At 43.5% G+C, this 24,824-nt stretch overlaps 26 non-coding genes across 26 annotated transcripts; all 26 read left to right on the top strand.

The window, feature by feature from the left end:
- Positions 1-482: 482 nt before the first annotated feature.
- On the top strand, positions 483-556 carry trnan-guu (transfer RNA asparagine (anticodon GUU)). Its single transcript has one exon. It is a non-coding gene; the product is annotated as a tRNA-Asn (tRNA).
- Positions 557-1,319: 763 nt separating this feature from the next.
- trnan-guu (transfer RNA asparagine (anticodon GUU)) lies at positions 1,320-1,393 on the top strand. Its single transcript has one exon. It is a non-coding gene; the product is annotated as a tRNA-Asn (tRNA).
- A 762-nt stretch (positions 1,394-2,155) lies between these two features.
- On the top strand, positions 2,156-2,229 carry trnan-guu (transfer RNA asparagine (anticodon GUU)). Its single transcript has one exon. It is a non-coding gene; the product is annotated as a tRNA-Asn (tRNA).
- A 763-nt stretch (positions 2,230-2,992) lies between these two features.
- On the top strand, positions 2,993-3,066 carry trnan-guu (transfer RNA asparagine (anticodon GUU)). The gene has a single exon. It is a non-coding gene; the product is annotated as a tRNA-Asn (tRNA).
- Positions 3,067-3,829: 763 nt separating this feature from the next.
- On the top strand, positions 3,830-3,903 carry trnan-guu (transfer RNA asparagine (anticodon GUU)). Its single transcript has one exon. It is a non-coding gene; the product is annotated as a tRNA-Asn (tRNA).
- A 764-nt stretch (positions 3,904-4,667) lies between these two features.
- Positions 4,668-4,741, top strand: trnan-guu (transfer RNA asparagine (anticodon GUU)). The gene has a single exon. It is a non-coding gene; the product is annotated as a tRNA-Asn (tRNA).
- A 764-nt stretch (positions 4,742-5,505) lies between these two features.
- trnan-guu (transfer RNA asparagine (anticodon GUU)) lies at positions 5,506-5,579 on the top strand. Its single transcript has one exon. It is a non-coding gene; the product is annotated as a tRNA-Asn (tRNA).
- Positions 5,580-6,342: 763 nt separating this feature from the next.
- trnan-guu (transfer RNA asparagine (anticodon GUU)) lies at positions 6,343-6,416 on the top strand. Its single transcript has one exon. It is a non-coding gene; the product is annotated as a tRNA-Asn (tRNA).
- Positions 6,417-7,180: 764 nt separating this feature from the next.
- On the top strand, positions 7,181-7,254 carry trnan-guu (transfer RNA asparagine (anticodon GUU)). Its single transcript has one exon. It is a non-coding gene; the product is annotated as a tRNA-Asn (tRNA).
- Positions 7,255-8,018: 764 nt separating this feature from the next.
- On the top strand, positions 8,019-8,092 carry trnan-guu (transfer RNA asparagine (anticodon GUU)). The gene has a single exon. It is a non-coding gene; the product is annotated as a tRNA-Asn (tRNA).
- Positions 8,093-8,856: 764 nt separating this feature from the next.
- Positions 8,857-8,930, top strand: trnan-guu (transfer RNA asparagine (anticodon GUU)). Its single transcript has one exon. It is a non-coding gene; the product is annotated as a tRNA-Asn (tRNA).
- Positions 8,931-9,693: 763 nt separating this feature from the next.
- On the top strand, positions 9,694-9,767 carry trnan-guu (transfer RNA asparagine (anticodon GUU)). The gene has a single exon. It is a non-coding gene; the product is annotated as a tRNA-Asn (tRNA).
- A 763-nt stretch (positions 9,768-10,530) lies between these two features.
- trnan-guu (transfer RNA asparagine (anticodon GUU)) lies at positions 10,531-10,604 on the top strand. The gene has a single exon. It is a non-coding gene; the product is annotated as a tRNA-Asn (tRNA).
- Positions 10,605-11,368: 764 nt separating this feature from the next.
- trnan-guu (transfer RNA asparagine (anticodon GUU)) lies at positions 11,369-11,442 on the top strand. Its single transcript has one exon. It is a non-coding gene; the product is annotated as a tRNA-Asn (tRNA).
- A 764-nt stretch (positions 11,443-12,206) lies between these two features.
- On the top strand, positions 12,207-12,280 carry trnan-guu (transfer RNA asparagine (anticodon GUU)). Its single transcript has one exon. It is a non-coding gene; the product is annotated as a tRNA-Asn (tRNA).
- Positions 12,281-13,044: 764 nt separating this feature from the next.
- trnan-guu (transfer RNA asparagine (anticodon GUU)) lies at positions 13,045-13,118 on the top strand. Its single transcript has one exon. It is a non-coding gene; the product is annotated as a tRNA-Asn (tRNA).
- Positions 13,119-13,882: 764 nt separating this feature from the next.
- trnan-guu (transfer RNA asparagine (anticodon GUU)) lies at positions 13,883-13,956 on the top strand. Its single transcript has one exon. It is a non-coding gene; the product is annotated as a tRNA-Asn (tRNA).
- Positions 13,957-14,720: 764 nt separating this feature from the next.
- On the top strand, positions 14,721-14,794 carry trnan-guu (transfer RNA asparagine (anticodon GUU)). Its single transcript has one exon. It is a non-coding gene; the product is annotated as a tRNA-Asn (tRNA).
- A 763-nt stretch (positions 14,795-15,557) lies between these two features.
- trnan-guu (transfer RNA asparagine (anticodon GUU)) lies at positions 15,558-15,631 on the top strand. The gene has a single exon. It is a non-coding gene; the product is annotated as a tRNA-Asn (tRNA).
- A 764-nt stretch (positions 15,632-16,395) lies between these two features.
- Positions 16,396-16,469, top strand: trnan-guu (transfer RNA asparagine (anticodon GUU)). Its single transcript has one exon. It is a non-coding gene; the product is annotated as a tRNA-Asn (tRNA).
- Positions 16,470-17,234: 765 nt separating this feature from the next.
- trnan-guu (transfer RNA asparagine (anticodon GUU)) lies at positions 17,235-17,309 on the top strand. Its single transcript has one exon. It is a non-coding gene; the product is annotated as a tRNA-Asn (tRNA).
- A 764-nt stretch (positions 17,310-18,073) lies between these two features.
- trnan-guu (transfer RNA asparagine (anticodon GUU)) lies at positions 18,074-18,147 on the top strand. The gene has a single exon. It is a non-coding gene; the product is annotated as a tRNA-Asn (tRNA).
- A 763-nt stretch (positions 18,148-18,910) lies between these two features.
- On the top strand, positions 18,911-18,985 carry trnan-guu (transfer RNA asparagine (anticodon GUU)). Its single transcript has one exon. It is a non-coding gene; the product is annotated as a tRNA-Asn (tRNA).
- A 764-nt stretch (positions 18,986-19,749) lies between these two features.
- On the top strand, positions 19,750-19,823 carry trnan-guu (transfer RNA asparagine (anticodon GUU)). The gene has a single exon. It is a non-coding gene; the product is annotated as a tRNA-Asn (tRNA).
- A 764-nt stretch (positions 19,824-20,587) lies between these two features.
- Positions 20,588-20,661, top strand: trnan-guu (transfer RNA asparagine (anticodon GUU)). The gene has a single exon. It is a non-coding gene; the product is annotated as a tRNA-Asn (tRNA).
- Positions 20,662-21,424: 763 nt separating this feature from the next.
- Positions 21,425-21,498, top strand: trnan-guu (transfer RNA asparagine (anticodon GUU)). Its single transcript has one exon. It is a non-coding gene; the product is annotated as a tRNA-Asn (tRNA).
- The last annotated feature ends 3,326 nt before the right edge of the window (positions 21,499-24,824 follow it).

The raw sequence follows: 24,824 nt of genomic DNA, 5'->3' as shown, positions 1-24,824 counted from the left end.
CCAGGGGTAGAGAGTGTGAAGAGGCATGCACTCACCACCACTGCCCCGCTTGCCCAGTGGCCAGATTGCTGCTGGCTGATTGAGACCATCTTTATCAGGCTCTGTGACATCCACCGCAATCCCAAGAAGAAGGGGACAATGCGGTGGTGATGCAGGGGCTGGCCTTGCCGAGCCGCCTATCTGTGGCGGCTAACCCTCTCCCCCCTGCTAATGTGCGCACCGCATGTGCACCCAACCCCCATCCAGAAGTAAGTGGCATCAGTAAAACAGCAACTATCTGCTAAGTGTAATGATGCCTCCAACATGAGGCTATGACAAACAGTTGATGAGTTATGAATGGGGACAGGGCCTTTACCATTATATAAATATGTGGCATTTGAGGCAAATATGTGTCCACATGGGAAAAAGTACAACACAATTCAATGACAACTGAATTGGAGTATGAAAAAAAAAAAAAGGTGAAGAATTTACCATCAGCAGTGGTCTCTGTGGCGCAATTGGTTAGCGCGTTCGGCTGTTAACCGAAAGGTTGGTGGTTCAAGCCCACCCAGGGACGAGACAGTTTTGTGGGGCGTGGCTTAAGTTTAGAGGACGGGTAAACCCTCAGAAATGTAAAACAAATTCTGCCTCCTACAAGACTCTAAGAGAAACGGTTCTTGAATTCTGAAAATTGGCGTGGCAGAAGTAAAGAGGCAGGGCTAACCCACATCAGTAAAACAGCAACTATCTGCTAAGTGTAATGATGCCTCCAACATGAGGCAATGACAAACAGTTGATGAGTTATAAATGGGGACAGGGCCTTTACCATTGGGGGTAGGGGCAAATTGTCACTGATGAAAAGGGAACTTTCTGCTGAGACAAATGATGCCTTCCAAAAGTGTCTACAAGAAACGGTTAATTTGTTATGAAAGGGGGTGCTGCTTAAGTATAGTGGGCAGGGCTAACCCAAAAAATGAAACAGGAACTCGCTGCTGTGACCAATGATGCTTCTCACAAGCGTCTACGATGAACGGTTCACAAGTCATAAATAGGGGCAGGGCTTTTACCATTGGAGGGGGGTTGGCAAACTGTCACTAATGAAAAGGGAAATCTCTGCTGAGACCAGGGTAGGAATTTTAGCCATTTCTCCAAAGCCACAGTGAGTGAGTTTGTTTGTGTCCAGTGATTAATTAATTGGATACTACATTTTGCATTTGAGGCAAATATGTGGCATTGGAGGCAAATATGTGTCCATATGGGAAAAAGTACAACACAATTCAATGACAACTGAATTGGAGTATGAAAAAAAAAAAAAGGTGAAGAATTTACCATCAGCAGTGGTCTCTGTGGCGCAATTGGTTAGCGCGTTCGGCTGTTAACCGAAAGGTTGGTGGTTCAAGCCCACCCAGGGACGAGGACAGTTTTGCGGGGCGTGGCTTAGTTTAGAGGACGGGTAAACCCTCAGAAATGTAAAACAAATTCTGCCTCCTACAAGACTCTAAGAGAAACGGTTCTTGAATTCTGAAAATTGGCGTGGCAGAAGTAAAGAGGCAGGGCTAACCCACATCAGTAAAACAGCAACTATCTGCTAAGTGTAATGATGCCTCCAACATGAGGCAATGACAAACAGTTGATGAGTTATAAATGGGGACAGGGCCTTTACCATTGGGGGTAGGGGCAAATTGTCACTGATGAAAAGGGAACTTTCTGCTGAGACAAATGAGGCCTTCCAAAAGTGTCTACAAAACCGGTTAATTTGTTATGAAAGGGGGTGCTGCTTAAGTATAGTGGGCAGGGCTAACCCAAAAAATGAAACAGGAACTCGCTGCTGTGACCAATGATGCTTCTCACAAGCGTCTACGATGAACGGTTCACAAGTCATAAATAGGGGCAGGGCTTTTACCATTGGAGGGGGGTTGGCAAACTGTCACTAATGAAAAGGGAAATCTCTGCTGAGACCAGGGTAGGAATTTTAGCCATTTCTCCAAAGCCACAGTGAGTGAGTTTGTTTGTGTCCAGTGATTAATTAATTGGATACTACATTTTGCATTTGAGGCAAATATGTGGCATTGGAGGCAAATATGTGTCCATATGGGAAAAAGTACAACACAATTCAATGACAACTGAATTGGAGTATGAAAAAAAAAAAAAGGTGAAGAATTTACCATCAGCAGTGGTCTCTGTGGCGCAATTGGTTAGCGCGTTCGGCTGTTAACCGAAAGGTTGGTGGTTCAAGCCCACCCAGGGACGAAGACAGTTTTGTGGGGCGTGGCTTAAGTTTAGAGGACGGGTAAACCCTCAGAAATGTAAAACAAATTCTGCCTCCTACAAGACTCTAAGAGAAACGGTTCTTGAATTCTGAAAATTGGCGTGGCAGAAGTAAAGAGGCAGGGCTAACCCACATCAGTAAAACAGCAACTATCTGCTAAGTGTAATGATGCCTCCAACATGAGGCAATGACAAACAGTTGATGAGTTATAAATGGGGACAGGGCCTTTACCATTGGGGGTAGGGGCAAATTGTCACTGATGAAAAGGGAACTTTCTGCTGAGACAAATGAGGCCTTCCAAAAGTGTCTACAAAACCGGTTAATTTGTTATGAAAGGGGGTGCTGCTTAAGTATAGTGGGCAGGGCTAACCCAAAAAATGAAACAGGAACTCGCTGCTGTGACCAATGATGCTTCTCACAAGCGTCTACGATGAACGGTTCACAAGTCATAAATAGGGGCAGGGCTTTTACCATTGGAGGGGGGTTGGCAAACTGTCACTAATGAAAAGGGAAATCTCTGCTGAGACCAGGGTAGGAATTTTAGCCATTTCTCCAAAGCCACAGTGAGTGAGTTTGTTTGTGTCCAGTGATTAATTAATTGGATACTACATTTTGCATTTGAGGCAAATATGTGGCATTGGAGGCAAATATGTGTCCATATGGGAAAAAGTACAACACAATTCAATGACAACTGAATTGGAGTATGAAAAAAAAAAAAAGGTGAAGAATTTACCATCAGCAGTGGTCTCTGTGGCGCAATTGGTTAGCGCGTTCGGCTGTTAACCGAAAGGTTGGTGGTTCAAGCCCACCCAGGGACGAAGACAGTTTTGTGGGGCGTGGCTTAAGTTTAGAGGACGGGTAAACCCTCAGAAATGTAAAACAAATTCTGCCTCCTACAAGACTCTAAGAGAAACGGTTCTTGAATTCTGAAAATTGGCGTGGCAGAAGTAAAGAGGCAGGGCTAACCCACATCAGTAAAACAGCAACTATCTGCTAAGTGTAATGATGCCTCCAACATGAGGCAATGACAAACAGTTGATGAGTTATAAATGGGGACAGGGCCTTTACCATTGGGGGTAGGGGCAAATTGTCACTGATGAAAAGGGAACTTTCTGCTGAGACAAATGAGGCCTTCCAAAAGTGTCTACAAAACCGGTTAATTTGTTATGAAAGGGGGTGCTGCTTAAGTATAGTGGGCAGGGCTAACCCAAAAAATGAAACAGGAACTCGCTGCTGTGACCAATGATGCTTCTCACAAGCGTCTACGATGAACGGTTCACAAGTCATAAATAGGGGCAGGGCTTTTACCATTGGAGGGGGGTTGGCAAACTGTCACTAATGAAAAGGGAAATCTCTGCTGAGACCAGGGTAGGAATTTTAGCCATTTCTCCAAAGCCACAGTGAGTGAGTTTGTTTGTGTCCAGTGATTAATTAATTGGATACTACATTTTGCATTTGAGGCAAATATGTGGCATTGGAGGCAAATATGTGTCCATATGGGAAAAAGTACAACACAATTCAATGACAACTGAATTGGAGTATGAAAAAAAAAAAAAGGTGAAGAATTTACCATCAGCAGTGGTCTCTGTGGCGCAATTGGTTAGCGCGTTCGGCTGTTAACCGAAAGGTTGGTGGTTCAAGCCCACCCAGGGACGAAGGACAGTTTTGTGGGGCGTGGCTTAAGTTTAGAGGACGGGTAAACCCTCAGAAATGTAAAACAAATTCTGCCTCCTACAAGACTCTAAGAGAAACGGTTCTTGAATTCTGAAAATTGGCGTGGCAGAAGTAAAGAGGCAGGGCTAACCCACATCAGTAAAACAGCAACTATCTGCTAAGTGTAATGATGCCTCCAACATGAGGCAATGACAAACAGTTGATGAGTTATAAATGGGGACAGGGCCTTTACCATTGGGGGTAGGGGCAAATTGTCACTGATGAAAAGGGAACTTTCTGCTGAGACAAATGATGCCTTCCAAAAGTGTCTACAAGAACCGGTTAATTTGTTATGAAAGGGGGTGCTGCTTAAGTATAGTGGGCAGGGCTAACCCAAAAAATGAAACAGGAACTCGCTGCTGTGACCAATGATGCTTCTCACAAGCGTCTACGATGAACGGTTCACAAGTCATAAATAGGGGCAGGGCTTTTACCATTGGAGGGGGGTTGGCAAACTGTCACTAATGAAAAGGGAAATCTCTGCTGAGACCAGGGTAGGAATTTTAGCCATTTCTCCAAAGCCACAGTGAGTGAGTTTGTTTGTGTCCAGTGATTAATTAATTGGATACTACATTTTGCATTTGAGGCAAATATGTGGCATTGGAGGCAAATATGTGTCCATATGGGAAAAAGTACAACACAATTCAATGACAACTGAATTGGAGTATGAAAAAAAAAAAAGGTGAAGAATTTACCATCAGCAGTGGTCTCTGTGGCGCAATTGGTTAGCGCGTTCGGCTGTTAACCGAAAGGTTGGTGGTTCAAGCCCACCCAGGGACGAAGACAGTTTTGTGGGGCGTGGCTTAAGTTTAGAGGACGGGTAAACCCTCAGAAATGTAAAACAAATTCTGCCTCCTACAAGACTCTAAGAGAAACGGTTCTTGAATTCTGAAAATTGGCGTGGCAGAAGTAAAGAGGCAGGGCTAACCCACATCAGTAAAACAGCAACTATCTGCTAAGTGTAATGATGCCTCCAACATGAGGCAATGACAAACAGTTGATGAGTTATAAATGGGGACAGGGCCTTTACCATTGGGGGTAGGGGCAAATTGTCACTGATGAAAAGGGAACTTTCTGCTGAGACAAATGAGGCCTTCCAAAAGTGTCTACAAGAACCGGTTAATTTGTTATGAAAGGGGGTGCTGCTTAAGTATAGTGGGCAGGGCTAACCCAAAAAATGAAACAGGAACTCGCTGCTGTGACCAATGATGCTTCTCACAAGCGTCTACGATGAACGGTTCACAAGTCATAAATAGGGGCAGGGCTTTTACCATTGGAGGGGGGTTGGCAAACTGTCACTAATGAAAAGGGAAATCTCTGCTGAGACCAGGGTAGGAATTTTAGCCATTTCTCCAAAGCCACAGTGAGTGAGTTTGTTTGTGTCCAGTGATTAATTAATTGGATACTACATTTTGCATTTGAGGCAAATATGTGGCATTGGAGGCAAATATGTGTCCATATGGGAAAAAGTACAACACAATTCAATGACAACTGAATTGGAGTATGAAAAAAAAAAAAAGGTGAAGAATTTACCATCAGCAGTGGTCTCTGTGGCGCAATTGGTTAGCGCGTTCGGCTGTTAACCGAAAGGTTGGTGGTTCAAGCCCACCCAGGGACGAGGACAGTTTTGTGGGGCGTGGCTTAAGTTTAGAGGACGGGTAAACCCTCAGAAATGTAAAACAAATTCTGCCTCCTACAAGACTCTAAGAGAAACGGTTCTTGAATTCTGAAAATTGGCGTGGCAGAAGTAAAGAGGCAGGGCTAACCCACATCAGTAAAACAGCAACTATCTGCTAAGTGTAATGATGCCTCCAACATGAGGCAATGACAAACAGTTGATGAGTTATAAATGGGGACAGGGCCTTTACCATTGGGGGTAGGGGCAAATTGTCACTGATGAAAAGGGAACTTTCTGCTGAGACAAATGAGGCCTTCCAAAAGTGTCTACAAAACCGGTTAATTTGTTATGAAAGGGGGTGCTGCTTAAGTATAGTGGGCAGGGCTAACCCAAAAAATGAAACAGGAACTCGCTGCTGTGACCAATGATGCTTCTCACAAGCGTCTACGATGAACGGTTCACAAGTCATAAATAGGGGCAGGGCTTTTACCATTGGAGGGGGGTTGGCAAACTGTCACTAATGAAAAGGGAAATCTCTGCTGAGACCAGGGTAGGAATTTTAGCCATTTCTCCAAAGCCACAGTGAGTGAGTTTGTTTGTGTCCAGTGATTAATTAATTGGATACTACATTTTGCATTTGAGGCAAATATGTGGCATTGGAGGCAAATATGTGTCCATATGGGAAAAAGTACAACACAATTCAATGACAACTGAATTGGAGTATGAAAAAAAAAAAAAGGTGAAGAATTTACCATCAGCAGTGGTCTCTGTGGCGCAATTGGTTAGCGCGTTCGGCTGTTAACCGAAAGGTTGGTGGTTCAAGCCCACCCAGGGACGAAGACAGTTTTGTGGGGCGTGGCTTAAGTTTAGAGGACGGGTAAACCCTCAGAAATGTAAAACAAATTCTGCCTCCTACAAGACTCTAAGAGAAACGGTTCTTGAATTCTGAAAATTGGCGTGGCAGAAGTAAAGAGGCAGGGCTAACCCACATCAGTAAAACAGCAACTATCTGCTAAGTGTAATGATGCCTCCAACATGAGGCAATGACAAACAGTTGATGAGTTATAAATGGGGACAGGGCCTTTACCATTGGGGGTAGGGGCAAATTGTCACTGATGAAAAGGGAACTTTCTGCTGAGACAAATGAGGCCTTCCAAAAGTGTCTACAAGAACCGGTTAATTTGTTATGAAAGGGGGTGCTGCTTAAGTATAGTGGGCAGGGCTAACCCAAAAAATGAAACAGGAACTCGCTGCTGTGACCAATGATGCTTCTCACAAGCGTCTACGATGAACGGTTCACAAGTCATAAATAGGGGCAGGGCTTTTACCATTGGAGGGGGGTTGGCAAACTGTCACTAATGAAAAGGGAAATCTCTGCTGAGACCAGGGTAGGAATTTTAGCCATTTCTCCAAAGCCACAGTGAGTGAGTTTGTTTGTGTCCAGTGATTAATTAATTGGATACTACATTTTGCATTTGAGGCAAATATGTGGCATTGGAGGCAAATATGTGTCCATATGGGAAAAAGTACAACACAATTCAATGACAACTGAATTGGAGTATGAAAAAAAAAAAAAGGTGAAGAATTTACCATCAGCAGTGGTCTCTGTGGCGCAATTGGTTAGCGCGTTCGGCTGTTAACCGAAAGGTTGGTGGTTCAAGCCCACCCAGGGACGAGGACAGTTTTGTGGGGCGTGGCTTAAGTTTAGAGGACGGGTAAACCCTCAGAAATGTAAAACAAATTCTGCCTCCTACAAGACTCTAAGAGAAACGGTTCTTGAATTCTGAAAATTGGCGTGGCAGAAGTAAAGAGGCAGGGCTAACCCACATCAGTAAAACAGCAACTATCTGCTAAGTGTAATGATGCCTCCAACATGAGGCAATGACAAACAGTTGATGAGTTATAAATGGGGACAGGGCCTTTACCATTGGGGGTAGGGGCAAATTGTCACTGATGAAAAGGGAACTTTCTGCTGAGACAAATGATGCCTTCCAAAAGTGTCTACAAGAAACGGTTAATTTGTTATGAAAGGGGGTGCTGCTTAAGTATAGTGGGCAGGGCTAACCCAAAAAATGAAACAGGAACTCGCTGCTGTGACCAATGATGCTTCTCACAAGCGTCTACGATGAACGGTTCACAAGTCATAAATAGGGGCAGGGCTTTTACCATTGGAGGGGGGTTGGCAAACTGTCACTAATGAAAAGGGAAATCTCTGCTGAGACCAGGGTAGGAATTTTAGCCATTTCTCCAAAGCCACAGTGAGTGAGTTTGTTTGTGTCCAGTGATTAATTAATTGGATACTACATTTTGCATTTGAGGCAAATATGTGGCATTGGAGGCAAATATGTGTCCATATGGGAAAAAGTACAACACAATTCAATGACAACTGAATTGGAGTATGAAAAAAAAAAAAAGGTGAAGAATTTACCATCAGCAGTGGTCTCTGTGGCGCAATTGGTTAGCGCGTTCGGCTGTTAACCGAAAGGTTGGTGGTTCAAGCCCACCCAGGGACGAGGACAGTTTTGCGGGGCGTGGCTTAAGTTTAGAGGACGGGTAAACCCTCAGAAATGTAAAACAAATTCTGCCTCCTACAAGACTCTAAGAGAAACGGTTCTTGAATTCTGAAAATTGGCGTGGCAGAAGTAAAGAGGCAGGGCTAACCCACATCAGTAAAACAGCAACTATCTGCTAAGTGTAATGATGCCTCCAACATGAGGCAATGACAAACAGTTGATGAGTTATAAATGGGGACAGGGCCTTTACCATTGGGGGTAGGGGCAAATTGTCACTGATGAAAAGGGAACTTTCTGCTGAGACAAATGATGCCTTCCAAAAGTGTCTACAAGAAACGGTTAATTTGTTATGAAAGGGGGTGCTGCTTAAGTATAGTGGGCAGGGCTAACCCAAAAAATGAAACAGGAACTCGCTGCTGTGACCAATGATGCTTCTCACAAGCGTCTACGATGAACGGTTCACAAGTCATAAATAGGGGCAGGGCTTTTACCATTGGAGGGGGGTTGGCAAACTGTCACTAATGAAAAGGGAAATCTCTGCTGAGACCAGGGTAGGAATTTTAGCCATTTCTCCAAAGCCACAGTGAGTGAGTTTGTTTGTGTCCAGTGATTAATTAATTGGATACTACATTTTGCATTTGAGGCAAATATGTGGCATTGGAGGCAAATATGTGTCCATATGGGAAAAAGTACAACACAATTCAATGACAACTGAATTGGAGTATGAAAAAAAAAAAAAGGTGAAGAATTTACCATCAGCAGTGGTCTCTGTGGCGCAATTGGTTAGCGCGTTCGGCTGTTAACCGAAAGGTTGGTGGTTCAAGCCCACCCAGGGACGAAGACAGTTTTGTGGGGCGTGGCTTAAGTTTAGAGGACGGGTAAACCCTCAGAAATGTAAAACAAATTCTGCCTCCTACAAGACTCTAAGAGAAACGGTTCTTGAATTCTGAAAATTGGCGTGGCAGAAGTAAAGAGGCAGGGCTAACCCACATCAGTAAAACAGCAACTATCTGCTAAGTGTAATGATGCCTCCAACATGAGGCAATGACAAACAGTTGATGAGTTATAAATGGGGACAGGGCCTTTACCATTGGGGGTAGGGGCAAATTGTCACTGATGAAAAGGGAACTTTCTGCTGAGACAAATGATGCCTTCCAAAAGTGTCTACAAAACCGGTTAATTTGTTATGAAAGGGGGTGCTGCTTAAGTATAGTGGGCAGGGCTAACCCAAAAAATGAAACAGGAACTCGCTGCTGTGACCAATGATGCTTCTCACAAGCGTCTACGATGAACGGCTTCACAAGTCATAAATAGGGGCAGGGCTTTTACCATTGGAGGGGGGTTGGCAAACTGTCACTAATGAAAAGGGAAATCTCTGCTGAGACCAGGGTAGGAATTTTAGCCATTTCTCCAAAGCCACAGTGAGTGAGTTTGTTTGTGTCCAGTGATTAATTAATTGGATACTACATTTTGCATTTGAGGCAAATATGTGGCATTGGAGGCAAATATGTGTCCATATGGGAAAAAGTACAACACAATTCAATGACAACTGAATTGGAGTATGAAAAAAAAAAAAGGTGAAGAATTTACCATCAGCAGTGGTCTCTGTGGCGCAATTGGTTAGCGCGTTCGGCTGTTAACCGAAAGGTTGGTGGTTCAAGCCCACCCAGGGACGAAGACAGTTTTGTGGGGCGTGGCTTAAGTTTAGAGGACGGGTAAACCCTCAGAAATGTAAAACAAATTCTGCCTCCTACAAGACTCTAAGAGAAACGGTTCTTGAATTCTGAAAATTGGCGTGGCAGAAGTAAAGAGGCAGGGCTAACCCACATCAGTAAAACAGCAACTATCTGCTAAGTGTAATGATGCCTCCAACATGAGGCAATGACAAACAGTTGATGAGTTATAAATGGGGACAGGGCCTTTACCATTGGGGGTAGGGGCAAATTGTCACTGATGAAAAGGGAACTTTCTGCTGAGACAAATGATGCCTTCCAAAAGTGTCTACAAAACCGGTTAATTTGTTATGAAAGGGGGTGCTGCTTAAGTATAGTGGGCAGGGCTAACCCAAAAAATGAAACAGGAACTCGCTGCTGTGACCAATGATGCTTCTCACAAGCGTCTACGATGAACGGTTCACAAGTCATAAATAGGGGCAGGGCTTTTACCATTGGAGGGGGGTTGGCAAACTGTCACTAATGAAAAGGGAAATCTCTGCTGAGACCAGGGTAGGAATTTTAGCCATTTCTCCAAAGCCACAGTGAGTGAGTTTGTTTGTGTCCAGTGATTAATTAATTGGATACTACATTTTGCATTTGAGGCAAATATGTGGCATTGGAGGCAAATATGTGTCCATATGGGAAAAAGTACAACACAATTCAATGACAACTGAATTGGAGTATGAAAAAAAAAAAAAGGTGAAGAATTTACCATCAGCAGTGGTCTCTGTGGCGCAATTGGTTAGCGCGTTCGGCTGTTAACCGAAAGGTTGGTGGTTCAAGCCCACCCAGGGACGAAGACAGTTTTGTGGGGCGTGGCTTAAGTTTAGAGGACGGGTAAACCCTCAGAAATGTAAAACAAATTCTGCCTCCTACAAGACTCTAAGAGAAACGGTTCTTGAATTCTGAAAATTGGCGTGGCAGAAGTAAAGAGGCAGGGCTAACCCACATCAGTAAAACAGCAACTATCTGCTAAGTGTAATGATGCCTCCAACATGAGGCAATGACAAACAGTTGATGAGTTATAAATGGGGACAGGGCCTTTACCATTGGGGGTAGGGGCAAATTGTCACTGATGAAAAGGGAACTTTCTGCTGAGACAAATGAGGCCTTCCAAAAGTGTCTACAAGAAACGGTTAATTTGTTATGAAAGGGGGTGCTGCTTAAGTATAGTGGGCAGGGCTAACCCAAAAAATGAAACAGGAACTCGCTGCTGTGACCAATGATGCTTCTCACAAGCGTCTACGATGAACGGTTCACAAGTCATAAATAGGGGCAGGGCTTTTACCATTGGAGGGGGGTTGGCAAACTGTCACTAATGAAAAGGGAAATCTCTGCTGAGACCAGGGTAGGAATTTTAGCCATTTCTCCAAAGCCACAGTGAGTGAGTTTGTTTGTGTCCAGTGATTAATTAATTGGATACTACATTTTGCATTTGAGGCAAATATGTGGCATTGGAGGCAAATATGTGTCCATATGGGAAAAAGTACAACACAATTCAATGACAACTGAATTGGAGTATGAAAAAAAAAAAAAGGTGAAGAATTTACCATCAGCAGTGGTCTCTGTGGCGCAATTGGTTAGCGCGTTCGGCTGTTAACCGAAAGGTTGGTGGTTCAAGCCCACCCAGGGACGAAGACAGTTTTGTGGGGCGTGGCTTAAGTTTAGAGGACGGGTAAACCCTCAGAAATGTAAAACAAATTCTGCCTCCTACAAGACTCTAAGAGAAACGGTTCTTGAATTCTGAAAATTGGCGTGGCAGAAGTAAAGAGGCAGGGCTAACCCACATCAGTAAAACAGCAACTATCTGCTAAGTGTAATGATGCCTCCAACATGAGGCAATGACAAACAGTTGATGAGTTATAAATGGGGACAGGGCCTTTACCATTGGGGGTAGGGGCAAATTGTCACTGATGAAAAGGGAACTTTCTGCTGAGACAAATGATGCCTTCCAAAAGTGTCTACAAGAAACGGTTAATTTGTTATGAAAGGGGGTGCTGCTTAAGTATAGTGGGCAGGGCTAACCCAAAAAATGAAACAGGAACTCGCTGCTGTGACCAATGATGCTTCTCACAAGCGTCTACGATGAACGGTTCACAAGTCATAAATAGGGGCAGGGCTTTTACCATTGGAGGGGGGTTGGCAAACTGTCACTAATGAAAAGGGAAATCTCTGCTGAGACCAGGGTAGGAATTTTAGCCATTTCTCCAAAGCCACAGTGAGTGAGTTTGTTTGTGTCCAGTGATTAATTAATTGGATACTACATTTTGCATTTGAGGCAAATATGTGGCATTGGAGGCAAATATGTGTCCATATGGGAAAAAGTACAACACAATTCAATGACAACTGAATTGGAGTATGAAAAAAAAAAAAAGGTGAAGAATTTACCATCAGCAGTGGTCTCTGTGGCGCAATTGGTTAGCGCGTTCGGCTGTTAACCGAAAGGTTGGTGGTTCAAGCCCACCCAGGGACGAAGACAGTTTTGTGGGGCGTGGCTTAAGTTTAGAGGACGGGTAAACCCTCAGAAATGTAAAACAAATTCTGCCTCCTACAAGACTCTAAGAGAAACGGTTCTTGAATTCTGAAAATTGGCGTGGCAGAAGTAAAGAGGCAGGGCTAACCCACATCAGTAAAACAGCAACTATCTGCTAAGTGTAATGATGCCTCCAACATGAGGCAATGACAAACAGTTGATGAGTTATAAATGGGGACAGGGCCTTTACCATTGGGGGTAGGGGCAAATTGTCACTGATGAAAAGGGAACTTTCTGCTGAGACAAATGAGGCCTTCCAAAAGTGTCTACAAGAAACGGTTAATTTGTTATGAAAGGGGGTGCTGCTTAAGTATAGTGGGCAGGGCTAACCCAAAAAATGAAACAGGAACTCGCTGCTGTGACCAATGATGCTTCTCACAAGCGTCTACGATGAACGGTTCACAAGTCATAAATAGGGGCAGGGCTTTTACCATTGGAGGGGGGTTGGCAAACTGTCACTAATGAAAAGGGAAATCTCTGCTGAGACCAGGGTAGGAATTTTAGCCATTTCTCCAAAGCCACAGTGAGTGAGTTTGTTTGTGTCCAGTGATTAATTAATTGGATACTACATTTTGCATTTGAGGCAAATATGTGGCATTGGAGGCAAATATGTGTCCATATGGGAAAAAGTACAACACAATTCAATGACAACTGAATTGGAGTATGAAAAAAAAAAAAAGGTGAAGAATTTACCATCAGCAGTGGTCTCTGTGGCGCAATTGGTTAGCGCGTTCGGCTGTTAACCGAAAGGTTGGTGGTTCAAGCCCACCCAGGGACGAAGACAGTTTTGTGGGGCGTGGCTTAAGTTTAGAGGACGGGTAAACCCTCAGAAATGTAAAACAAATTCTGCCTCCTACAAGACTCTAAGAGAAACGGTTCTTGAATTCTGAAAATTGGCGTGGCAGAAGTAAAGAGGCAGGGCTAACCCACATCAGTAAAACAGCAACTATCTGCTAAGTGTAATGATGCCTCCAACATGAGGCAATGACAAACAGTTGATGAGTTATAAATGGGGACAGGGCCTTTACCATTGGGGGTAGGGGCAAATTGTCACTGATGAAAAGGGAACTTTCTGCTGAGACAAATGATGCCTTCCAAAAGTGTCTACAAGAAACGGTTAATTTGTTATGAAAGGGGGTGCTGCTTAAGTATAGTGGGCAGGGCTAACCCAAAAAATGAAACAGGAACTCGCTGCTGTGACCAATGATGCTTCTCACAAGCGTCTACGATGAACGGTTCACAAGTCATAAATAGGGGCAGGGCTTTTACCATTGGAGGGGGGTTGGCAAACTGTCACTAATGAAAAGGGAAATCTCTGCTGAGACCAGGGTAGGAATTTTAGCCATTTCTCCAAAGCCACAGTGAGTGAGTTTGTTTGTGTCCAGTGATTAATTAATTGGATACTACATTTTGCATTTGAGGCAAATATGTGGCATTGGAGGCAAATATGTGTCCATATGGGAAAAAGTACAACACAATTCAATGACAACTGAATTGGAGTATGAAAAAAAAAAAAAGGTGAAGAATTTACCATCAGCAGTGGTCTCTGTGGCGCAATTGGTTAGCGCGTTCGGCTGTTAACCGAAAGGTTGGTGGTTCAAGCCCACCCAGGGACGAGGACAGTTTTGCGGGGCGTGGCTTAAGTTTAGAGGACGGGTAAACCCTCAGAAATGTAAAACAAATTCTGCCTCCTACAAGACTCTAAGAGAAACGGTTCTTGAATTCTGAAAATTGGCGTGGCAGAAGTAAAGAGGCAGGGCTAACCCACATCAGTAAAACAGCAACTATCTGCTAAGTGTAATGATGCCTCCAACATGAGGCAATGACAAACAGTTGATGAGTTATAAATGGGGACAGGGCCTTTACCATTGGGGGTAGGGGCAAATTGTCACTGATGAAAAGGGAACTTTCTGCTGAGACAAATGATGCCTTCCAAAAGTGTCTACAAGAAACGGTTAATTTGTTATGAAAGGGGGTGCTGCTTAAGTATAGTGGGCAGGGCTAACCCAAAAAATGAAACAGGAACTCGCTGCTGTGACCAATGATGCTTCTCACAAGCGTCTACGATGAACGGTTCACAAGTCATAAATAGGGGCAGGGCTTTTACCATTGGAGGGGGGTTGGCAAACTGTCACTAATGAAAAGGGAAATCTCTGCTGAGACCAGGGTAGGAATTTTAGCCATTTCTCCAAAGCCACAGTGAGTGAGTTTGTTTGTGTCCAGTGATTAATTAATTGGATACTACATTTTGCATTTGAGGCAAATATGTGGCATTGGAGGCAAATATGTGTCCATATGGGAAAAAGTACAACACAATTCAATGACAACTGAATTGGAGTATGAAAAAAAAAAAAAGGTGAAGAATTTACCATCAGCAGTGGTCTCTGTGGCGCAATTGGTTAGCGCGTTCGGCTGTTAACCGAAAGGTTGGTGGTTCAAGCCCACCCAGGGACGAAGACAGTTTTGTGGGGCGTGGCTTAAGTTTAGAGGACGGGTAAACCCTCAGAAATGTAAAACAAATTCTGCCTCCTACAAGACTCTAAGAGAAACGGTTCTTGAATTCTGAAAATTGGCGTGGCAGAAGTAAAGAGGCAGGGCTAACCCACATCAGTAAAACAGCAACTATCTGCTAAGTGTAATGATGCCTCCAACATGAGGCAATGACAAACAGTTGATGAGTTATAAATGGGGACAGGGCCTTTACCATTGGGGGTAGGGGCAAATTGTCACTGATGAAAAGGGAACTTTCTGCTGAGACAAATGAGGCCTTCCAAAAGTGTCTACAAAACCGGTTAATTTGTTATGAAAGGGGGTGCTGCTTAAGTATAGTGGGCAGGGCTAACCCAAAAAATGAAACAGGAACTCGCTGCTGTGACCAATGATGCTTCTCACAAGCGTCTACGATGAACGGTTCACAAGTCATAAATAGGGGCAGGGCTTTTACCATTGGAGGGGGGTTGGCAAACTGTCACTAATGAAAAGGGAAATCTCTGCTGAGACCAGGGTAGGAATTTTAGCCATTTCTCCAAAGCCACAGTGAGTGAGTTTGTTTGTGTCCAGTGATTAATTAATTGGATACTACATTTTGCATTTGAGGCAAATATGTGGCATTGGAGGCAAATATGTGTCCATATGGGAAAAAGTACAACACAATTCAATGACAACTGAATTGGAGTATGAAAAAAAAAAAAAGGTGAAGAATTTACCATCAGCAGTGGTCTCTGTGGCGCAATTGGTTAGCGCGTTCGGCTGTTAACCGAAAGGTTGGTGGTTCAAGCCCACCCAGGGACGAGGACAGTTTTGCGGGGCGTGGCTTAAGTTTAGAGGACGGGTAAACCCTCAGAAATGTAAAACAAATTCTGCCTCCTACAAGACTCTAAGAGAAACGGTTCTTGAATTCTGAAAATTGGCGTGGCAGAAGTAAAGAGGCAGGGCTAACCCACATCAGTAAAACAGCAACTATCTGCTAAGTGTAATGATGCCTCCAACATGAGGCAATGACAAACAGTTGATGAGTTATAAATGGGGACAGGGCCTTTACCATTGGGGGTAGGGGCAAATTGTCACTGATGAAAAGGGAACTTTCTGCTGAGACAAATGATGCCTTCCAAAAGTGTCTACAAGAAACGGTTAATTTGTTATGAAAGGGGGTGCTGCTTAAGTATAGTGGGCAGGGCTAACCCAAAAAATGAAACAGGAACTCGCTGCTGTGACCAATGATGCTTCTCACAAGCGTCTACGATGAACGGTTCACAAGTCATAAATAGGGGCAGGGCTTTTACCATTGGAGGGGGGTTGGCAAACTGTCACTAATGAAAAGGGAAATCTCTGCTGAGACCAGGGTAGGAATTTTAGCCATTTCTCCAAAGCCACAGTGAGTGAGTTTGTTTGTGTCCAGTGATTAATTAATTGGATACTACATTTTGCATTTGAGGCAAATATGTGGCATTGGAGGCAAATATGTGTCCATATGGGAAAAAGTACAACACAATTCAATGACAACTGAATTGGAGTATGAAAAAAAAAAAAAGGTGAAGAATTTACCATCAGCAGTGGTCTCTGTGGCGCAATTGGTTAGCGCGTTCGGCTGTTAACCGAAAGGTTGGTGGTTCAAGCCCACCCAGGGACGAGGACAGTTTTGCGGGGCGTGGCTTAAGTTTAGAGGACGGGTAAACCCTCAGAAATGTAAAACAAATTCTGCCTCCTACAAGACTCTAAGAGAAACGGTTCTTGAATTCTGAAAATTGGCGTGGCAGAAGTAAAGAGGCAGGGCTAACCCACATCAGTAAAACAGCAACTATCTGCTAAGTGTAATGATGCCTCCAACATGAGGCAATGACAAACAGTTGATGAGTTATAAATGGGGACAGGGCCTTTACCATTGGGGGTAGGGGCAAATTGTCACTGATGAAAAGGGAACTTTCTGCTGAGACAAATGATGCCTTCCAAAAGTGTCTACAAGAAACGGTTAATTTGTTATGAAAGGGGGTGCTGCTTAAGTATAGTGGGCAGGGCTAACCCAAAAAATGAAACAGGAACTCGCTGCTGTGACCAATGATGCTTCTCACAAGCGTCTACGATGAACGGCTTCACAAGTCATAAATAGGGGCAGGGCTTTTACCATTGGAGGGGGGTTGGCAAACTGTCACTAATGAAAAGGGAAATCTCTGCTGAGACCAGGGTAGGAATTTTAGCCATTTCTCCAAAGCCACAGTGAGTGAGTTTGTTTGTGTCCAGTGATTAATTAATTGGATACTACATTTTGCATTTGAGGCAAATATGTGGCATTGGAGGCAAATATGTGTCCATATGGGAAAAAGTACAACACAATTCAATGACAACTGAATTGGAGTATGAAAAAAAAAAAAAGGTGAAGAATTTACCATCAGCAGTGGTCTCTGTGGCGCAATTGGTTAGCGCGTTCGGCTGTTAACCGAAAGGATTGGTGGTTCAAGCCCACCCAGGGACGAAGACAGTTTTGCGGGGCGTGGCTTAAGTTTAGAGGACGGGTAAACCCTCAGAAATGTAAAACAAATTCTGCCTCCTACAAGACTCTAAGAGAAACGGTTCTTGAATTCTGAAAATTGGCGTGGCAGAAGTAAAGAGGCAGGGCTAACCCACATCAGTAAAACAGCAACTATCTGCTAAGTGTAATGATGCCTCCAACATGAGGCAATGACAAACAGTTGATGAGTTATAAATGGGGACAGGGCCTTTACCATTGGGGGTAGGGGCAAATTGTCACTGATGAAAAGGGAACTTTCTGCTGAGACAAATGATGCCTTCCAAAAGTGTCTACAAGAAACGGTTAATTTGTTATGAAAGGGGGTGCTGCTTAAGTATAGTGGGCAGGGCTAACCCAAAAAATGAAACAGGAACTCGCTGCTGTGACCAATGATGCTTCTCACAAGCGTCTACGATGAACGGTTCACAAGTCATAAATAGGGGCAGGGCTTTTACCATTGGAGGGGGGTTGGCAAACTGTCACTAATGAAAAGGGAAATCTCTGCTGAGACCAGGGTAGGAATTTTAGCCATTTCTCCAAAGCCACAGTGAGTGAGTTTGTTTGTGTCCAGTGATTAATTAATTGGATACTACATTTTGCATTTGAGGCAAATATGTGGCATTGGAGGCAAATATGTGTCCATATGGGAAAAAGTACAACACAATTCAATGACAACTGAATTGGAGTATGAAAAAAAAAAAAAGGTGAAGAATTTACCATCAGCAGTGGTCTCTGTGGCGCAATTGGTTAGCGCGTTCGGCTGTTAACCGAAAGGTTGGTGGTTCAAGCCCACCCAGGGACGAAGACAGTTTTGTGGGGCGTGGCTTAAGTTTAGAGGACGGGTAAACCCTCAGAAATGTAAAACAAATTCTGCCTCCTACAAGACTCTAAGAGAAACGGTTCTTGAATTCTGAAAATTGGCGTGGCAGAAGTAAAGAGGCAGGGCTAACCCACATCAGTAAAACAGCAACTATCTGCTAAGTGTAATGATGCCTCCAACATGAGGCAATGACAAACAGTTGATGAGTTATAAATGGGGACAGGGCCTTTACCATTGGGGGTAGGGGCAAATTGTCACTGATGAAAAGGGAACTTTCTGCTGAGACAAATGAGGCCTTCCAAAAGTGTCTACAAGAAACGGTTAATTTGTTATGAAAGGGGGTGCTGCTTAAGTATAGTGGGCAGGGCTAACCCAAAAAATGAAACAGGAACTCGCTGCTGTGACCAATGATGCTTCTCACAAGCGTCTACGATGAACGGTTCACAAGTCATAAATAGGGGCAGGGCTTTTACCATTGGAGGGGGGTTGGCAAACTGTCACTAATGAAAAGGGAAATCTCTGCTGAGACCAGGGTAGGAATTTTAGCCATTTCTCCAAAGCCACAGTGAGTGAGTTTGTTTGTGTCCAGTGATTAATTAATTGGATACTACATTTTGCATTTGAGGCAAATATGTGGCATTGGAGGCAAATATGTGTCCATATGGGAAAAAGTACAACACAATTCAATGACAACTGAATTGGAGTATGAAAAAAAAAAAAGGTGAAGAATTTACCATCAGCAGTGGTCTCTGTGGCGCAATTGGTTAGCGCGTTCGGCTGTTAACCGAAAGGATTGGTGGTTCAAGCCCACCCAGGGACGAAGACAGTTTTGTGGGGCGTGGCTTAAGTTTAGAGGACGGGTAAACCCTCAGAAATGTAAAACAAATTCTGCCTCCTACAAGACTCTAAGAGAAACGGTTCTTGAATTCTGAAAATTGGCGTGGCAGAAGTAAAGAGGCAGGGCTAACCCACATCAGTAAAACAGCAACTATCTGCTAAGTGTAATGATGCCTCCAACATGAGGCAATGACAAACAGTTGATGAGTTATAAATGGGGACAGGGCCTTTACCATTGGGGGTAGGGGCAAATTGTCACTGATGAAAAGGGAACTTTCTGCTGAGACAAATGATGCCTTCCAAAAGTGTCTACAAGAAACGGTTAATTTGTTATGAAAGGGGGTGCTGCTTAAGTATAGTGGGCAGGGCTAACCCAAAAAATGAAACAGGAACTCGCTGCTGTGACCAATGATGCTTCTCACAAGCGTCTACGATGAACGGTTCACAAGTCATAAATAGGGGCAGGGCTTTTACCATTGGAGGGGGGTTGGCAAACTGTCACTAATGAAAAGGGAAATCTCTGCTGAGACCAGGGTAGGAATTTTAGCCATTTCTCCAAAGCCACAGTGAGTGAGTTTGTTTGTGTCCAGTGATTAATTAATTGGATACTACATTTTGCATTTGAGGCAAATATGTGGCATTGGAGGCAAATATGTGTCCATATGGGAAAAAGTACAACACAATTCAATGACAACTGAATTGGAGTATGAAAAAAAAAAAAAGGTGAAGAATTTACCATCAGCAGTGGTCTCTGTGGCGCAATTGGTTAGCGCGTTCGGCTGTTAACCGAAAGGTTGGTGGTTCAAGCCCACCCAGGGACGAGGACAGTTTTGCGGGGCGTGGCTTAAGTTTAGAGGACGGGTAAACCCTCAGAAATGTAAAACAAATTCTGCCTCCTACAAGACTCTAAGAGAAACGGTTCTTGAATTCTGAAAATTGGCGTGGCAGAAGTAAAGAGGCAGGGCTAACCCACATCAGTAAAACAGCAACTATCTGCTAAGTGTAATGATGCCTCCAACATGAGGCAATGACAAACAGTTGATGAGTTATAAATGGGGACAGGGCCTTTACCATTGGGGGTAGGGGCAAATTGTCACTGATGAAAAGGGAACTTTCTGCTGAGACAAATGATGCCTTCCAAAAGTGTCTACAAGAAACGGTTAATTTGTTATGAAAGGGGGTGCTGCTTAAGTATAGTGGGCAGGGCTAACCCAAAAAATGAAACAGGAACTCGCTGCTGTGACCAATGATGCTTCTCACAAGCGTCTACGATGAACGGTTCACAAGTCATAAATAGGGGCAGGGCTTTTACCATTGGAGGGGGGTTGGCAAACTGTCACTAATGAAAAGGGAAATCTCTGCTGAGACCAGGGTAGGAATTTTAGCCATTTCTCCAAAGCCACAGTGAGTGAGTTTGTTTGTGTCCAGTGATTAATTAATTGGATACTACATTTTGCATTTGAGGCAAATATGTGGCATTGGAGGCAAATATGTGTCCATATGGGAAAAAGTACAACACAATTCAATGACAACTGAATTGGAGTATGAAAAAAAAAAAAAGGTGAAGAATTTACCATCAGCAGTGGTCTCTGTGGCGCAATTGGTTAGCGCGTTCGGCTGTTAACCGAAAGGTTGGTGGTTCAAGCCCACCCAGGGACGAGGACAGTTTTGCGGGGCGTGGCTTAAGTTTAGAGGACGGGTAAACCCTCAGAAATGTAAAACAAATTCTGCCTCCTACAAGACTCTAAGAGAAACGGTTCTTGAATTCTGAAAATTGGCGTGGCAGAAGTAAAGAGGCAGGGCTAACCCACATCAGTAAAACAGCAACTATCTGCTAAGTGTAATGATGCCTCCAACATGAGGCAATGACAAACAGTTGATGAGTTATAAATGGGGACAGGGCCTTTACCATTGGGGGTAGGGGCAAATTGTCACTGATGAAAAGGGAACTTTCTGCTGAGACAAATGATGCCTTCCAAAAGTGTCTACAAAACCGGTTAATTTGTTATGAAAGGGGGTGCTGCTTAAGTATAGTGGGCAGGGCTAACCCAAAAAATGAAACAGGAACTCGCTGCTGTGACCAATGATGCTTCTCACAAGCGTCTACGATGAACGGTTCACAAGTCATAAATAGGGGCAGGGCTTTTACCATTGGAGGGGGGTTGGCAAACTGTCACTAATGAAAAGGGAAATCTCTGCTGAGACCAGGGTAGGAATTTTAGCCATTTCTCCAAAGCCACAGTGAGTGAGTTTGTTTGTGTCCAGTGATTAATTAATTGGATACTACATTTTGCATTTGAGGCAAATATGTGGCATTGGAGGCAAATATGTGTCCATATGGGAAAAAGTACAACACAATTCAATGACAACTGAATTGGAGTATGAAAAAAAAAAAAAGGTGAAGAATTTACCATCAGCAGTGGTCTCTGTGGCGCAATTGGTTAGCGCGTTCGGCTGTTAACCGAAAGGTTGGTGGTTCAAGCCCACCCAGGGACGAAGACAGTTTTGTGGGGCGTGGCTTAAGTTTAGAGGACGGGTAAACCCTCAGAAATGTAAAACAAATTCTGCCTCCTACAAGACTCTAAGAGAAACGGTTCTTGAATTCTGAAAATTGGCGTGGCAGAAGTAAAGAGGCAGGGCTAACCCACATCAGTAAAACAGCAACTATCTGCTAAGTGTAATGATTTCTCTGTTGGGTTTTGAAGCCCAAAGGGCGCTGTGATTGCCTTTCAAATGAATCCAGTAAACTTCTAGATGATCAAGATACTTATTTATTTAAAGTGATGACAGCATTTCAAAAATACCCTCAGCCGAGGACACTTTCACACACCAAGTCCACAGTTCGAATCAATAAAGAGCCAGTTCGCTGTCTGTTGGTAAAAGTGAAAGTGGTACAAAAACATCATAAACATTTTGCTATATTCTCTACAGAAGGGTGTTGTCGTCTCTCATTGGTCCATGTTGGCGCGGTTATGCCCCTTGGTAGGCAGTCTTGTTGTGACGAGATGGAGGTAGACCTGAAACTCTTTGAAGAGAACCTACAGTGCTTCACATTCATAACTAATACAGTGTTCATTATACATTTGTGCAGAAATACATGTTGTGCAATAATACATTTTGATTGAGGTGGACGAGTACATGTGTGACACAATACAATCAGGAGTTTATTTACTTCACAAATTCCCTCCGTACACACCATTTATGGTGTGTATATCATTCAGTAAATATAAAGCACCAATTGGTGCAAGAATACAGCATATGGTATGAAAGAATACATTCTTAGTTGTTTGGTTTTATTTCAATCAAAAACTTACCAGAATTAGAGAATGACTATAAAATAGAGAATACCTCAATCAAATAACGTACCTGAATTTAGAGAACAATGACTTATAAAAATAAGAATAAAAAATACCTCCGGTAATATGGCTTTGTCTTTAATAAAAAATACCTTTAGTTTCACTTTTTATTCCAGTATAAAAATCCCTTTTAGCTTCTCTTTTTATAAAAACACTTTTGGTATAAGACTGTAAATTTCAGCACACATAACATCAATAAAAAACAGTAGAAAAACAGTAAATCTCAGTATACCTGGAACATCAGTAAATATAGGTAACTTGCAATGTCTATGTAAGACTGAGGTAGCTGTATTAGACTGTACCTACAGTGTGAGACTAACTACAGTAAAATCAGTAGCTGAGGCATGGCAGGAGTGATCATTTAGTGGAATTTATTCACACGAAAGCTTCTACCTTCAGGCTTTGTAGTTCCTCCTCTGTGAGATGATCTAAGAGGAACTCACCGAACTCACCTTCTCCGTGCATCAAAAACTGACCTGCTTCAGCTCTCTCTTTGGTCAGGGCGGTGGTGATCAGCTTAGTGGTTAGGGTGCGGATGCATGGGATGCAGCAACATCCACACAGGATTAGTATACCTATCATTATCGGTACGATCAACAGAATGCTCAACACCATCATCTTATACTGACCAAACCAACGCTCCATGGAGCTTGTGAAGTAATTCTCTACCCCACTGTTTGAGGCTAGCTCTTTGCTGAGTGCGCTGAGTCCTTCCAAGGCTTTGGTAATGGATCCATCAGGGGCTGTGTTATTTGGGATGAAAGTACAACACATAGATCCAAACAATTTGCAGACACCCCCTTTTTCAGCCAACAACATGTCTAATGCAATTCTGTTCTGTTGTGACATCAGGCTAGTCATCCCTAATTGCTCATGCACTCCAGTGAGAGTATCTATTGTGTAGTTTACGAATCTCTGCTGGTTGTAATAAAGGTAATTAATCCAAGCTACATTTTTGTTGACAGTCACTCGAACGAAAATGGACTCAAAACCCGCTGCAATTTGATTTCTAGCTTTGAATTCGTTGGGGACACCACGTGGTACTCCTATGGAGTCCATGTAAATTGAGAAGCTGAAACTTCCACTGGGAATAGAACGTTTAGCTCGACTCAGGAGCTCATTCCCACTAGACAGACCGGAGAGTTCTTCAGCAGAGATTGATGTAGAAAGGCATTACCAACTGTACCAATGCACAGGTACCTACCCAGTCTGGCGGTAGGGCTGGATACAAAGTGTCTGTACCACAGTACCACCATACGTCAGCTCTGGCAAATTCCATGACAGACATCTTTGCTCAAAACAACATCCCTCCGTGGGAAACCCTTAGAGTGGAATTACACCATTTCAAATGTCCTACCTGAGTGCCTGCGCCACTGGTCTTGGTGATACACTCATAATCGCCTTCATAGGCCGCAAAATGAGGTGGAGTGAAGTCAATTCTGGTTACTGGATACAACAGGGCCAGAGAGGTGCATCCTGCGGGACTGACAAGAGTGTACAAAGCATACATACACTGGAGACCTGCTGGGTCATTACTCAGATTCAATGGAAATAGGAATAGTAGCTAAACTAGGTCTAGCAGTGGCGCATGCAACACAGTTTGCTTGATTACTCTGTTCAACGGAGTATCTCACCCAATCCATCCATGTATTTCTGTCCTGATATCCTGTCTCCACTGCCATTGTTTCTTTAAGATTAGTGATGTTCAGATAAGTCACACTCATTTTCATCCTTGCTAGTCCGGTGTACGTTTTCTGGGTCTTTTTCTCAAAAGGGATTAAGCTTGGCTCTATTACCTTCAACCAAAACATGAACAGCGGGTCTTTGGCATTCTTTGATATCCCTAAATAGTACAGGCCAGAATTAGAGAGTTCAGGTTGGAAAACTGTGATGACCACAGGGTTACAATTTGTCGGATGCCCATTACCGGGCAGAGTTCTTGGATCAGGATTAGGATTAGGTGGTTCACTTTCACCGCATTTACATGGGCTTCGTTTAATGATTCTCCATTTTTCAACCAAGGGGTGGTCTAGATTAATCCATCCCCCGTTTGAGCGTGCAAACACATTGTGATAATGACAGGGAGGCGTACACAGATACTTGGCTTTGTTGGAATCGCAATGTGTGCTCCATTTTTCACCGTTAGCAGACATCATGGTGTTTACATCAAATTCAAACGAGGTGATCTTGTCTCTCTCTACTGTAACAGTAATCCCACCTTCCTTAATATCTACGGCTTCGTTGTTTTTCATGCGTCTCATTCGTCGCGTTAGTATGGTGTTAGGGGGTGCAGTCTCATTAGGGAATCGTTCAGTCACATCTTGGATTTGTTTAGTTGTCAGATTGTCTGGTGTGTAGTAAGCTTCATTTGGGCAAAGATTAGCTACTCTATTGCTTGGTTCCTTACTTCCTACGCTCAGGCAAAACTCCCACCATGTCAAGGAGAGCACTATAACAATTGTGAGC

Source organism: Cottoperca gobio, unplaced genomic scaffold, assembly GCF_900634415.1.
Source record: "Cottoperca gobio unplaced genomic scaffold, fCotGob3.1 fCotGob3_292arrow_ctg1, whole genome shotgun sequence".
Lineage (NCBI taxonomy): Eukaryota > Metazoa > Chordata > Actinopteri > Perciformes > Bovichtidae > Cottoperca > Cottoperca gobio.
This window is presented reverse-complemented; position numbering and strand designations above follow the sequence as displayed.